This window comes from Eumetopias jubatus, unplaced genomic scaffold, assembly GCF_037043125.1.
Source record: "Eumetopias jubatus isolate StellerSeaLion01/CBP00866 unplaced genomic scaffold, mEumJub1_p1.0 scaffold_15, whole genome shotgun sequence".
Classification (NCBI taxonomy): domain Eukaryota; kingdom Metazoa; phylum Chordata; class Mammalia; order Carnivora; family Otariidae; genus Eumetopias; species Eumetopias jubatus.
The window spans coordinates 58,206,359-58,218,611 of record NW_028274821.1 but is presented as its reverse complement, the minus strand read 5'-3'; the positions used below and the strand labels follow the sequence as shown (position 1 = coordinate 58,218,611).

The following is a 12,253-nucleotide window of genomic DNA, read 5'->3' as shown; positions in this document are numbered from 1 at the left end:
AAATAGATAAGTGGATCTACTGACATTGGAGGAGAATAAGGGTGAATTAGCACACCTCTCTCCCCCTACTCCAGGATCTCAATCTAGTGAAAGGATATATTCACAATGAACTCATCAACAGAGATAAAGCTGAAGTCAGCCATTGTACCTCCCTAATCCACTTACCCCTCACTTCTGAACACCAGGCACCAGAACCTCTAGTATAGGACTCCTCTGCACCCCAGCCACCCTAGAGATTGTCAAACACTACTTAGGCTCTGTCAGGAGTTCACCAAACCAAAATCTTCACCCAACAGTTGCAACCCTTGGGTGGACACTCACAACTCAGACATTAGCTATCCAAGCTTGTGACCCCTTCCCCAATGTCTACATCCAGCCTGGCCTGGGGACCAAAAGATGGGCTTGGTTCAGGGCTACAAGCTCCAAAATATGCACAAGGTGCTTGAGAAATTAACAAAATCAGTTCTAACCTCTAGAAAAACAAGTGGTAGTGATTGTCAAGAACTGTGCAGGGGCTGGGATTTTACTCTATTTTTTAAAAGGATTTATTTATCTATTTTAGGTGGGGGAGAGAGCACAAGTTGGGGGAGGGCCAGAGGGAGAGAATCTCAAATAGACTCTGCGCTGGGCATGGACCCTGATGCGGGGCTCGATCCCAGGACTCTGAGATCATGACCCCAGCCAAAATCAAGAACCAGACACCCAACCAACCAAGCCACCCAGACATCCCTAGATTTTACTCTGTTTTAAAGTTAGCAAGATATTCTATTACTGCTTCGTGAATGCTGGCAGAAGACACAAGACTCCTCGGTGAGTTATCAAGGATTTTATTACTCACAGAACAGCCACAGCAAGAGCTTTAGCATGTTTTTTTGTTTTGTTTTGTTGTATCAGTTCCCCATGTCTATCAAATGCCTTGGGTGTGGCACAGGATGTATGACCGGTGCCTACTCATACAGTGGGCTGTGTTACAGGAGAAGAATGCTAAGGTTTGGGGTTACACTCCTTTTATAGGAAGAAAAAGCAAGTCTGATCTTTGTCTAGGGAGAAATGTTTCCTTATCTTTCAAGGTTGCTTGTTGTAAATACAATTCTGAGAAACGGCCTGGAAAGCAGTCAGTGTCCTACATTCTTGGCATACCCAGTAAAAACATTCAGGGATGCAAAGAGCCCATAGTAGGTTGTCTCTCTCAACCATAACTAGCAATGGTTAAAAACAAATGAATGGTGAGAAAAAAAAAAGTGCTTTCTATGTCCTGGAATAAGTCCTAGGAGAGATACCCAGGTTAAAAAGAAAATCAATTCAGAAACACCCCACAAATTAGGCTTAATGATTACTTTTTTAGCTGATAAGTAGAATTGGGGTTTTCTGTGTCCTTATCAAAGAAGAAAAGAGAGATAGAAGATATTATCATGGAGACAACATGAATGTTGAAGAATCTGTGGTAACTTGAGAAGGGCTTGAAAAAAAAACCTTCAGGGGTCAGGGGCAAGTGGTGGTAAATCCCAATGGGACAAGAAAGTAGAATAGGCCCGGGTGCCTGGGTGGCTCAGTTGGTTAAGCGACTGCCTTCGGCTCAGGTCATGATCCTGGAGTCCCAGGATCGAGTCCCGCATCGGGCTCCCTGCTCAGCAGGGAGTCTGCTTCTCCCTCTGACCCTCTTCCCTCTCGTGCTCTCTATCTCTCATTCTCTCTCTCTCAAATAAATAAAATCTTAAAAAAAAATAAATTAAAATAAATAAATAAATAGAAAGAAAGTAGAATAGGCCCATTTAGTCAAACAAAATGGAAGAAATGAGAACAGATGACAACCTAAACCTTTCCTTGGTACTCTTTGTGGCTAAAGAGTACCAAGGTGGCTTCTCCCATGTTCCCAACCCCTGGTGTTCATGCTTTGTGTCATCCCATCCTCTTGAGTGTGGACAGACCTGTGATTTAATTGTAATTAACAGAATGATGGAAAAAGTAATAGGATGTTACTCTTGTACTTATATTACATTATATAAGACTGTCTTCTAGCATACTTATTCTAAGACTCTCCTTTCTGGCCTGATAAAGTGGCCTCGTTGGGAAAGTCCATGTACCCTCTAGGAACTGTAAATGGCCTTTAGATGCTGAGTGTGGCCTCCAGCTAAGAGTCAACAAGAATCCAGTGTCCTTGGTCATATGACTGCAAAGAAATGAATTCTGCCAACAACCTGAATGGGCTTGGAAGATTCTTCCCCATTCAAGCCTCCAGATGAGAACACAGCCCAGCGAATACTTTATAGTCTTGTCAGACCATAAACAGAAGACTAAGCTGGAATTCTGACTCACAGAGACTGTGAGATCATAAATTGTGTATTATTTTAAACCACTACATTTGTGGTAACTTGTTGCAGAGTAATAGAAAACTAATACACGGGGCGCCTGGGTGGCTCAGTCGTTAAGCATCTGCCTTTGGCTCAGGTCATGATCCCAGAGTCCTGGGATCGAGCCCTGCATCGGGCTCCCTGCTCGGCAGGAAGCCTGCGTCTCCCTCTCCCACTCCCTCTGCTTGTGTTCCCTCTCTTGCTGTGTCTCTCTCTCAAATAAATAAAATCTTTAAAAAAAAAAAAAAAGAAAACTAATACACTCCTGTAGCCATGAAAGTAAAAGTGTCTGACAGTAAGGTATATGTGGGCAGCATGCAGTTTGTGTGGGTACAAGGCACACCCATTCTCTGCAGAGCACTTGCTTAAAGTTCAGTGAGATTATTTACAAGAGCAAATAGAGTTAGGATGAAAAGGGGGCTGTTTCACAGTATGAGCTTGGGAAGAAACAGGGAAGGAGAAGGCATTTAGGTAACTCCTCTCCCTCAGCTCATTCTATAAAGACACATAGCTGTGGAGAGTCTGCAACCTTCCTAACAGGCTGGAACCATCTCATCCTACATATTAAATGTAAATTACCCTTTTGTGCCTTCATTTGATTTTTGATATGGGAATAGCAGAAATCTGTGAAAGGCTCAAAGATATGACAGTGATCTTGTAGACGATGGGGAGGGATGTCCCCCAGGAAGTAATAAAGTAAAAGAAACCTCTGAAAAGGGAAGTGGAGAAAACAACCCAAATCAGTAAGTTTCACAGGTAGAAACAGGAGCTCCAGATTTTCTTTGGGTTCAGGAAGGAGGAACAATCAGAATAGTTCTCATTGCTTTACACAGAACAAGTGTTGAATAAATCTTTCTTACAGAAATGCTGCAAAGATGGTTGGAGGAAGCAAAGAGTTTGAGATCACAGTGTCAGTATCCTCTCTATAGTTCAAAGTGGGCCATAAGGGTCTGAGAAGACCAATTCTTTAGAACTTGTTTCTAGAAACAGTGTAATCGTGAACTCATCATATCCACTGTGCTTCCTCAGAGACGGAACCTGATTGGTGAGTTGCAGTTAGCAGGGATGATGATAGGTAACCAATACTACAGAAGTGGGTCATTTCTTTGATCACAGGAGAGAGCTACCAAATTTGTAATTTGGCCAGTTTCCATATCATATCACATTTCTTTTGGATATATACTGAAGAGTAGAAATGCTGGGTCATATGAAAATTCTTTTTAGATTTTTGAGGAACCATGAAACACTTCCACAGCAGCTGCATCACTTTACATTTCTACCAGCAATGTACCAGCATCCCAATTTCTCCATATCCTCCCATTATTTTCTATTTTTGAGAATAGTGCTGGTTAGCCATTTATGTATCTTCTTTGAAGAAACGTCTATTCACATCCTTTCCATTTTTTTTTTTTTTTAGAGCCAAGAGGTCTCAAATTTATTACTGAACCAACCTACTGGTGCAGAGGAATAGTCAGAGAGAAAAATCATTTCCATGATAAGACAAGTCTATGGCCAGGTAGGAAGGATGTTTACAGAATGATAGAACACATGATCTTTACGCAGCTTAATTAAATATGTATGCCAATTAGGTGTGTCATCTCATGACGTGTGACGCCTTACAGACCCAGGTTGGTTCTTCTCCAGTGCCTCCTTTTGGAGTTGTACCTGATCTTATTACCAGTTTTCATCCGAATCCACTGGGGAATGGGACGATTCTGCTTTTGTTTCTTGGCCAGGAATCGCTTGATTCTGAAAGTCTTGTGAGAAGACATGGCGAGAAGCAGCCAGCCACGCAGAGCAGGATGGCGGCGAAAAAAAGCCACATCCTTTCCATTTTTGAACTGAGTGTAGTTGTTGTTGTCGTTGACTTGTAGGAGCTCTTTATACATAGTAGATATTAATTGCTTACTAGATATATGATTTGCAAATATTTTCTCCTATTCCATGGGTGTCCTTTCACTCTCTTCAGTGAATCCTTTGATGCACAAGTTTAAATTTTGAGGAGGTCCATTTTTCTATTTTTTCTCTTGTTGTCTGTGCTTTTGATGTTATACTTAAGAAACCATTGCCAAATCCAAGGTTGTAAAGATATTTCCCTGTTTTTTTCTAAGAGTTTTATATAATTTTACCTCTTAAACTTAAGCAAACATACATTCTTTCTTCTCTCTTTGATATCTCTTCCCAAAAAAACCCCCGAAAAACAGATTTCAGGATTCCAAGCTTTGTGACCTTTTCCAAATTGCTTAAAATCTCTGAGTCTCAGTTTAAGTAAAGGGATAATTTCACAAGATTGTTTTAAGAGTTATATGTTTAAACATAGTATAGTGCCTAGCACACTGGAGCTCAATAATCCCATGCATTCTTCTTCCTTCAAAGGACTTTCTCTTCCAGGACCTGCCAGCATCAATTATTCCACCTGATCTTAACGGCTTGCTTGTGGACAGTCAAGCCCCGGACCCCAAGTCTCCTATCTTTGCTTCAGAGGCCTCACCGGTCCTCCCTTCCCTTAATGCCCTTTGCTCTAATAGAAGTTCCTGCCTCCACAAAAATCCAGCTTGGAGACAACCTGCGCTACCACGGAGAATAAAATTTCGAATGGGGTGGGGGTTGGAAGGGACAAAGGCAGCAGTCCCGCAGGGCCCCAGCCTCTCGGCCACCTTGGAGGGACGCAATTTAGGGCACACTGAGGCCTAGAAAGGTCAAGGCCAAAGTCCTTTGGGCATATGGGGAGTTACTCCTGGCCTAGATCCCGTGGCAGGCTCCTCTCCTTCCTGTCAGAGGTTCCTTCCAGGCAGTTCTAGGGCACAGTCTAAAGTATTCCTTTATACAGGGGTCCTCTGTGGGCTCCATCTCCACCGCGCAGGCTCCCGAGGCTCCGCTATGCTCTCAAATGGTCTTCCATTGAGACACCACCAGAGACCACCCTTGCCCTCCGGTACTTATACAGACGGTCTCTCTGCGGGGACGGTGCTTCCACACTGCGCCTCCCCATGGCAGCAAATGCAGAGAGAGCCCTGGGAGTCTGCATTCACACAGGGGTCCTCCTTGGGGGCGGCTCCCCGCACCGCCTCCGGGACTCTCCCAAGGGGCAGAGGCAGGGACACTTGGGGTTTATCCCCGTACTCAAGGACTCCCTTAGGGGCGGCTCCCACACAACACCTCAGAGTCCCCAAAGGGTTGTCCGAGGCCCGCAGACCCGTCCCTTAGGGTGCCTGCCGGGTCCCCGCCGCCCCCGCCCCCGCTTACCGGGACCGTCAGGGTGCGGGACGCGGGTCCGGGACTGGCGGACTCTACACCGCGAACCCCGCGCCGCCCATGGCCGCTCGGGAGCCGGCGTGCTGGGGCCGAGCGCCGGGAGCAGGCGGCGCGGGCGGAGCAGCAGGCTGAGGCGGCAGCGGCGGCGGCGCGTGCGCCCCAAGCACACCCACCCTCCCCAACCCCCGCCCCGCGCGGCTGCGGCGCGTGCGCCCGCGCGAGACGACCTCCGCGGGCCGGTGGGCGCGCGCCCCGCCCCGCCCTCCTGCGCCTCGCGGCGCGGCCCTCTGGGCTCAGCGGGTGACCTCGCGTGGGACTGAGCCGCCGAGGGAGCGCAGGAGGGCGGCGGCCGGCTCCGACGACCTGTGGGTCCGGGAGGCAGTGGGCGCCCCGGACCAGCGCCCGGCTCTGCGGGGTCTGCCGGGTCCTCTCGGCAGTCGGGCCGCCAGCGACAAGGTCAGTGCCCGCCCGGAGGAGGCGTCCCGAGAGGGGACTCCGCGGCGGCTCTCGGCTCCCGCCCGCCGAGGCGAAGCGTCCTGCCACCCGCACCTGCCTGGGGAGGTGAGAATGACTCATCCAAGCGGCCTCGGCCCGAGCCCTTCCCTCTCGCGTCAGACCCAAGTGCCCCGTCAAGGCCTCCGGGCGGACGACCCGCGCGTTAGGGCTCTTACCTTGGCCGTACCCCACTGCGGAGTGTCCAAATGAGCCGTCACAAAGTGCTCTGCTGGCCCAACTGTTCCTGTGCGCTGTTTTCTGAGGTTATTGGTCCTCCACCTCCAGCAGCAAAGCTGTACCTTGATATGACCCACTCTTTGCTGCTGCAGCCTCATCCCTCAAAACTACCCCGTTAGCGGTTCTGAGGGCTCTGACGTGCATTACACCATAACTAGGTGCTTTGAAGAAAGTGAGGGTAACAAAAAGAATGTCAGAAGTCATGAAGTCCCTAACAGCTAATTATAAAGCAGTAACTGAAGAAATACAAATGATATGCTGAAGATTTTTATTTAAATTATTTTTAAATGTTTAATATTTACATTTTTAATATACTTCATGTTTACAGATAAATTCAAAAATAAAATTCACTTCATCCTGTGGGGGATACAAAGACAAACTTATTTTGTCCTTACCATCATGAAACTTAGAAATAGGGAATATAAAGTAAGTACAGTACTATATACAGCTATCCACCTTTAAACAAAATGCCAGATAATAAACACTGTATATATTAAGTAATTTAAATTTCACAACATCACCATAAAGTATTGTATTTCATTGCTTAGATTATACAGATGCAGAGAGGCACAGAGAGGTTAAACCACCTGCCTAAGATCACATAGCTAATCCATGGAATCTAGGTATTCTGACTCCAGAGCCCATTTTTCTAACCATTTGTTTTACTGCACCGCCTCCAGAACCATCGTGAGGATATGCATCATCCCACAGAAATATTTTTTTCAAGGACATTGATTGTGTAAATATTATTAAAAGATGTGTTATAAAATTCATGATCCCATGTGAGATATAATGTTTTATTAATGAAGTTTGGGATAATGGGTATAAAAGTGGTACTTACATATTTGTTGCTGTCATATCAGTGCACATAAAGATTCTTGGTACTGTCTACGTACCATCTCTTTCTGTCTTTATTTCCTATGCACTAATGCTGGCTAATTTTACATCTCACACATGAGAAGAATGTAATAATAGTCTTAGTACTCACAAGGCCATAACTTCTCAGAACCTGTGTGTCTTGAAATAATATAGGTCTTCGTGCCTGTCTAATTTCCTAATACTATTTTTTTAATGCTAGTTATATTATTACTTATGATACCACATCATCCGTCTTGCCACCTGTGAATACTGGCTTCTAAAGCTCTCTCAAAACTTAATAGTATCAAAAAGAATAAAATATTTAGGAATAAATTTAACAAAAGAAGTATAAAACTTATACTCTGAAAACTGAAAAATTATTGAAAAGAAATTAAAGATCTAAGTAAAGATTTTTTAAATCCCATGTTCATGAATCAGAAGACATTATTAAGATGGCAGTATTCTGTAGATTGATCTACAGATTCAACACAATATCTACCAGAATCCCAGCCGACTTTTTTTTTAGAAATTGATAAGCTGATTCTAAAATTCATATGGAGGGGCACCTGGGTGGCTCAGTTGTTAAGCATCTGTCTTTGGCTCAGGTCATGATCCCAGGGTCCTGGGATCAAGCCCTGCATCGGGCTCCCTGCTCAGCGGGTAGCCTGCTTCTCCCTCTCCTACTCCCTCTGCTTGTGTTCTCTCTCTTGCTGTGTCTCTCTCTGTCAAATAAATAAATAAAATCTTTAAAAAATAAAAATAAAATTCATATGGAATTACAAGGGATCTTGAATAGCTAAAATAATCCTGAAAAAGAATAAAGTAGGAGGACTCACACTTCCTCATTTCAAAATTTACTATAAAGCAACAGTGTGTTACTTTGTCAACAAGGATAGATGTATGTATCAATGAAACAAAATTGGAGTCCAGAAATAAACCCATACATCTATGGCCAACTGATTTTCAACAAGAGTGCCAAAACTATTCAATGGGATAAGGATAGTCTCTTCAACAGATGGTGCTGGGACAACTGGATATCCACATGCAAAACAATGAAGTTATCTTACACCATATACAAAAATTAACTCAAAATGGATCAAAGACCTAAACATAAGAGTTAAACTATGAAACTCTTAGAAGAAAACAAGGGGAAAATATTCATGGCATTAGACTTAGCAATGATTTCTTGGATATGACACCAAAGGCACAGGCAACAAAAGAAAAAACATAACTGGATTTCACCAAAATTAAAAACTTTTGTGCATCAAGGGACACTATCGAGATTGTGAAAATACAGCCCATGGAATGGGATAAAAATATTTACAAATCATATTTAATAAGGAATTTGCATCTAGAATATATATATATAATAACAAAAAGACAATCATATTCTAAATGGGCAATGGATCTGAAAGACATTTCTTCAAAGATATACATATAGCCAGAAAGTACATGAAATGACATTCAGTATCATTAGTCATCAAAGAAATGCAAATCAAAACTACCATGAGATAACACTTCATACCTACTAGAATGGCTCAAATCAAAAAGTCAGATAACAAGTGTTAGCAAGGATTGGAGAAATGAAACCTCTTACACTGCTGATGATAATGTAAAATGGTGCAGCCACTTTGGAACACACTCTGGCAGTTCCTCAAATTATTAAACATAGAGTTACCATATGACCCAGTAATTCCACTCTTAGGTGTATTTTCAAGAGAAATGAAACATGTCCACACAGAAACTTGTACATGAATATTTATAGCAGCATTATTTATAATAGCCAAAAGTGGAAACAACACAAATATTCATCAATGGATGAGTAGATAAGTAAAATGTGATATCTCCAAAGGAATAGTATTCAGCCATAAAAAATGAAGTGCTGAGGGGCCACCTGGGTGGCTCAGTAGGTTAAGCGTCTGACTTTGGCTCAGGTCATGATTTCAGGATCATGAGATCGAGCCCCGAGACAGGCTCTGCGCTCAGTGGGGAGTCTGCTTGTCCCTCTGCCCCTTCCCCCTTGTGCTCTCTCTCTCAAATAAATAAATAAAATATTTAAAAAATTAAGTACTGGATACATGCTATGATGAATTTCAGAAACATAATAGTAGGTGAAAGAAGCCAGTCACAAAAGATAACATACTCTATGGTTCCATTTATATGAAAGTCCAGAACAGGGAAATCTATAAAAACAGAAAGTAGATTAGTGGTTGCTTAGGGTTGGGGGTTGGGGAGGACATGGGGGTGATAGCTAAAAGGTATGGTGGTTTTTTTTTTAGGTGATTAAAATGTTCAAAAACTATAGTAGTGGTGAATATACCAAAAGCATTGAATTGCATACATTAAATGGTTGAATCTGGTATGTATGCTATGATATGTGAATTATATCTCAATAAAACTTTTTTTATAGTGCATAGATTTATGTTCAGATCCTAAAACTGTAATTAGTAGCTATCTGTCCTTGGAATAGGTCTTAATATCTTGATGTCTCTGAGTCCATGAAATGGGGATTAATTAAAATAATGCATATAAAACACTTAGCATGCCTAGAATAAAGCACATATCTAATAAGTGTCAGCTATTATATTGCCCAATCTTGCAAAACTGTTCAGTTCTGGAATCCCAATTTCACAAATATTTCTATGCCATTTATATAATACTCCCTTTAAGCCTATAGCCCTGAGAACACAGTAAGAATGGTATATAGGAAGTTTGTATATTGTGTATGATGATGTGTTAGCTTAGAAATGTATACTCTCTTATTTTGCCATTGACTGACTGCTTTTAATCTTCTACCCATCACCTCAAACTTATTCATCAAATCAATTCTCTCTTCAAATTAATGAGCTTTCTTCCATTTGCAAATGACAGACACCTAATTCAAATAAATTTGAAGGACAAAAATAAATTTATTGGTTCATATAACAGGAAATTGGGAAATCCAGGGGTGGAGCTGAGTTCACATACTCAAAAATTATCATTTCTTTCCAATCTTGGATCTGATTTCCTCTCTGTGACCCCGTTTCACTGGCAGAGTCTCTCTTTAACCAAAGTTTAGTCAGGCTCCTCTGAACTCTTTTCTCAACCAAGCCCTGACTTTTGAGCTTCTGTGTTACCCCTGCATTGTCCAGTTTGCAAGAATCCCACTGAGTCAATTCAACCAGAATCCCCCATCCTTGATATCTGATCACCCTCAATATCTGATAGGGTTCCTCATCTTCCACCATCCCCCAGGTGAGGTCTGATCTCCCTGGCCTGCCTTCAGCAAGAATGTTAGGTTGTTTTTCTAGACTCCTCCCTTAGCCTTGATGTTTCCTTTCAATTTTCCATTCACTGACCACCACCACCCCCCCCACTCCTTGGCTATAAATTCCCACTTTTCCTTGTTATATTTGGGGTTGGGCCCAATATCTCTCCTCTACTGCAAAACCCATTGTAGTGGTCCCTATATCTATTGCGATAGTCACCCTGAGTAAAGTCTGCCTTATTCTTTAACAAGTATCACAAATAATTTTTCTCTTTAATATCACACCTACTGAGCCAAACTGGGACAGTAGTAACATAGCTGCAGGCAGTTTCAGGATTATGTCATTCCAGTTTAGCAGCCTCAGAGGAAAGAGAAAACATCTTTCTCAGCATCTGTATTTTAAAAAATCTAAGGGGCACCTGGGTGGCTCAGTTGGTTACGCATCAGATTCTTGATTTCGACTCAGGTCATGATCTCATGGGTCTGCGATCAGCGGAGAGTCTACTTGAAGGTTCTCTCCCTCTGCCCCTACTTGTGTTCTCTCTCTCTCTCTCTTTCTCTGTTTCTCAAATAAATACATAAATAAATCTTTCAAAAAATCAGATTTCTCACAGCAGCTATGTGAAGGATGGATTTTTTAAGCATTGGAGAATTTTATCAAGAGAATGCATACTAATGCCATATATTATTGCTTTGCACTATGTATGATGTCCTTCTCCAGCACTAAAATGTATATTTTATTTTAGTACTTAAGAGGATCTACAAGGAGCCAATCCTTACTGACCAAAGAAGAGTGTAAACAGTGCCTATTTCAACTGAAAATGGCATTCTGGTCATCTCTTCCATCCTACAGCATTTTCTTGAGGAAGGCTCTTAGAACATTAGTCTGATGAGACTGTTGACTAGGCTTGATACACCCAGTAAAATAATGGAACTATTCTGGCTGCATGCTACCAAGCTGTTGAATTTCAAAGGAAATAGTTCCTGTCCTCTTCAGCCTCTGTCCTTATACTCCATACCTTACCCTTTTTCTTTTTTCTTTTCTTTTTTTTTAATTTAAATTTTGTTAGTTAACATACAGTGAAATATTGGTTTCTGGAGTAGAATTCAGTGATTCATAACTTACATACCACACCCAGTGCTCATCACAAGTGCTGCCTTTAATACCATCACCCACCCACTTCCCTTCATCTCCTATTGTTTTTTTCTGACCTAACTCTGGCCTCTTAACAGATTCAGAATATGCTGAGTCCAGGATTCTGGTGGCCTGCTGCTTTTAAAATTTTTAATTTTAGGGGCACCTGGGTGGCTCAGTTTGTTAAATGTCTGCCTTCGGCTTGGGTCTTGGTTCCAGGGTCCTGGGATCGAGCCCCGCTTCGCTTCTCCCTCTCCCACTCCCCCTGCTTGTGTTCCCTCTCTCACTGTCTCTCTCTCTCTCTCTGTCAATTAAATAAATAAAATCTTTAAAAAAATAAAATAAAGTTTTAAATTTTAATAGACTTTATTTTTTAGAGTCATTTTGGTTCACAGATAATGAGTGAAAGGTACAGAGATTTCCCATATACCTCTGGCCCCCACAACACACACAGCCTCCTCCATTATCAATATCCCCCATCATAGTGGTACATTTGTTACAACTGATGAGCCTACATCAGTTCATCATCAGTCAGAGTCCATAGTCTACATAAGGGTCTTGGTGTTGTACATTATATGGGTTTGGGCAAATGTATAATGATGTGTATATATCATTATAGTGTCACACAGAATATTTTCACTGCCCTAAAAATCCTCTGTGCTCTGCCTATCGATT

General features: G+C 42.4%; 2 pseudogenes; one reads left to right on the top strand and one right to left on the bottom strand.

Annotated features, from left to right (window-relative positions):
* Nucleotides 1-3,951: 3,951 nt before the first annotated feature.
* On the bottom strand, nucleotides 3,952-4,165 carry LOC114203478 (large ribosomal subunit protein eL39 pseudogene; annotated as a pseudogene).
* Nucleotides 4,166-4,946: 781 nt separating this feature from the next.
* Nucleotides 4,947-6,311, top strand: LOC148162426 (uncharacterized; annotated as a pseudogene).
* The last annotated feature ends 5,942 nt before the right edge of the window (nucleotides 6,312-12,253 follow it).